We start from the raw sequence: 3,597 nt of genomic DNA, 5'->3' as shown, positions 1-3,597 counted from the left end.
TTGGTGTGTACGGATCAGTTAAATGTTGGTGTGTACGGATCAGTTAAATGTTGGTGTGTACGGATCAGTTAAATGTTGGTGTGTACGGATCAGTTAAATGTTGGTGTGTACGGATCAGTTAAATGTTGGTGTGTACGGATCGGTTTCATTGAGGACAAAGCGACATTTGAGCTAAACTTGTTATGACAGTGAGTTCCCCTTTAATTAAATATATGTTCTTTCCATTTTCTATTATAAACTTCACAAGCAAGGGTCCGAGGAGACCTAGTAACCATTTGTGTACAAAATGGACCAGACTAGTGCACAGTGTCATCCATCTGTCCAAAGCTGGTATTTGGCTCCTGAGCCCAAGTCCAAATGAATGGAGGGGAATGGCCGGTCCGTTTAGGCACAGCTGGGTTCGTTACATCAAGATCTTTCTGCTCGTCCAAACCCCAAGTCACTGGAACCTTCCCACGCCAAGATATGGCTGTTTCAATCTCTTATTAACTATTTTAATCACTGATATTTTAGTTCACTATACTTACTTTCAAATGTGTGCTTTCATTTTAGACCAAATAAAAAAATATGACGGTCCTACGCCAGCTCTAATCTAAAAAATACCAATAAACAGAAGTTGAAAAAACGATCACTTACCCTTCACCACCTTCAGTTTCAAACGCCGAGGCCCTCTTGTTTTTTTGGAATTTAATAAACAGTAGAATGCCCCATTGTCTTGTGGTTGAACTTTGGAAATGGGCCAGAAACAATCTTTTTTAACTGGACAGTTCCTCTCATTCCCTTGACTGCGACATATACAGTAATCCCTGTCTGTTGAATCGGAGCAAGATTGAGTCTGGGCCCAGCATTCCCCCCCACGGCAGCGAATAGACACCGAGGAGCCCTCCAGTACGGATACCTCCGTCTCAGACACAGCAGGGGGGCTGACAGCTGGAGGGGAGTGTAGTTAAAGAGATAGTCGGAATCACAACATATACACTGGGTTTCAACAGACAGTCAATGGCAGGGTTTCCCGAACGAGTTAAGAAGCACTTAACTGAGTTAAGAAGCTTCTTAACTCCAAAGTACTTCTTAACTCCCAAAGGGTTGCTTAAGAAGGGTTGCTTAAGAAGGTTCTTTATCGGGAAACCCGGCCAGTATCACTGAGAAATCACTGTTTTTTGTGTCACAGCCAGTCATCCAAGGAGAAAGATGACCGACGTGAGTGTGTCTCTTACCTAGCAGCAAAAGAAGAATGGCTGGATGTATCATTTTACAACTAAATTAACAGAAAAAAGGAGAGTTGAAGACCATCAATTACTAATCTGCACATATTATCACCCTCAACTACAGTAATATCACTTAATTGTTCTCGTGAAATTATTTGTTTCCTTTCATTGTTATTAGAAAAGCTGATATTCTAAACAATACTTTTTGGGTCAAGATAGAGGTGTCTCATCAATTCATGAATTCACTATGCTGATACTGAATTTATTCATAATTCATGAATGAATCTCAATGACTTAATTTCATTGTATCACATGAATTCTACTTGTTAACAGCGAGCCATTAATATTTTAAATCAGGACACAGAAAACATTATTCAAACTCTCTTTGTCTACAACTAGCAAAAAACTACCACTTCAAAGATTGAATGACATGTTATTACAGTACACCTACTGTACCTGGTTTGCTGTCCTCCCCTAACCCAGTATGGTCTGTGAATGAGCAGAGAGATACAGTACATGGGTGTCATGGTGCATCAGCTTATAAATCTACTGTACCTTCCTATCAGTTTAGAGATCTACAGTACTGTGCCTTCCTCTCCTCTCTGACTGCGTTAGTCCTAGAACCGTTCTCCTGTACTGGAGAATGCATGAGAAACAACATCACAGAAGAGGTGAATAGAGGATTTGACTACCAAAGCAGTGTTACATCTGCCATCTGCCATAGGTACAACATAATACTGTTGTGCAAATGGCACATTTGATTAAACATACACAGTATATTCTGTTAAATTATACATGCAGTGTGTGTATTAGACATTTTTTTTGGAGGGAGAAAGGGTGGGATATTTCAGAAGGCCTAGAAATGCTGATATACAGAATATCAAACGTAATTTTCACGATATGGCCTAGAACATATCACACGCAGTATAATGGACCTCTAATTGAATGTCTCCACAAAGCTATTTTATTCACAGCATTGATACTAAAGTTAAAAATAGCTCTGAATTCATTGTTAAAATACGCTATATATTGTTTATTGATTTCTCTGGGAAGATTGATTTATTGACTTCTCTGGTCTCTCATTCCTGAAGGGGTGTGTGTGTGTGTGAAAGAGAGTGTGTGTGTGTGTGTGTGTGTGTGTGTGTGTGTGTGTGTGTGTGTGTGTGTGTGTGTGTGTGTGTGTGTGTGAGAGAGAGAGCTCTAGTTAATGGCGGGTGGGTGTGGAATGATTGAGTGGATTTCTCATACAATAGCTCTCCTGTACAGGGGAACAAACAACATCAGAGAAGATTTGAACAGAGGATTTGACTCTCCTGTACAGGGGAACAAACAACATCAGAGAAGATTTGAACAGAGGATTTGACTCTCCTGTACAGGGGAACAAACAACATCAGAGAAGATTTGAACAGAGGATTTGACTCTCCTGTACAGGGGAACAAACAACATCAGAGAAGATTTGAACAGAGGATTTGACTCTCCTGTACAGGGGAACAAACAACATCAGAGAAGATTTGAACAGAGGATTTGACTCTCCTGTACAGGGGAACAAACAACATCAGAGAAGATTTGAACAGAGGATTTGACTCTCCTGTACAGGGGAACAAACAACATCAGAGAAGATTTGAACAGAGGATTTGACTCTCCTGTACAGGGGAACAAACAACATCAGAGAAGATTTGAACAGAGGATTTGACTCTCCTGTACAGGGGAACAAACAACATCAGAGAAGATTTGAACAGAGGATTTGACTCTCCTGTACAGGGGAACAAACAACATCAGAGAAGATTTGAACAGAGGATTTGACTCTCCTGTACAGGGGAACAAACAACATCAGAGAAGATTTGAACAGAGGATTTGACTCTCCTGTACAGGGGAACAAACAACATCAGATAAGATCTGATCAGAGGATTTGACTCTCCTGTACAGGGGAACAAGGATTTGACTACCAAAGTAACATTAGCTACCCTCTGTCATATACACAAACTACCCTTTTTGTTGATTTGCTATTCAAATCTTTATTTGTCATGCAGTGAGACGCACACACACAAAAATGTGTGGAGCGTCCACCGATGAATCTTCTCTCTGCTCTTAATCCATCCCGACGTCCCTTCCCCAAGGGCAGCCAGTAGGCAGCATGCAGGGGCAAATCAAGTGCTCCCGTCTGTCTTCTCCAGGGACTTGCCCTTGGGGGAAGGACTTCGGGACCAGTGTGTGTGTGTCTGTGTGTGTGTGTGTGTGTGGGGGGGGGTCCACGCATGCAGTCCTGCTGTACGCGTGTACTCAACATTGTCATGACTTTGGAATTTTAGACCAATGAAAGGGGTAGCTCAACTGAATTACATAACTAATTGATGGTACTTGTTGACTGCTGAAAGTATTTAAGGAGATT

Source organism: Borostomias antarcticus, assembly GCF_949987555.1.
Source record: "Borostomias antarcticus genome assembly, chromosome: 13".
Lineage (NCBI taxonomy): Eukaryota > Metazoa > Chordata > Actinopteri > Stomiiformes > Stomiidae > Borostomias > Borostomias antarcticus.
This window is presented reverse-complemented; position numbering follows the sequence as displayed.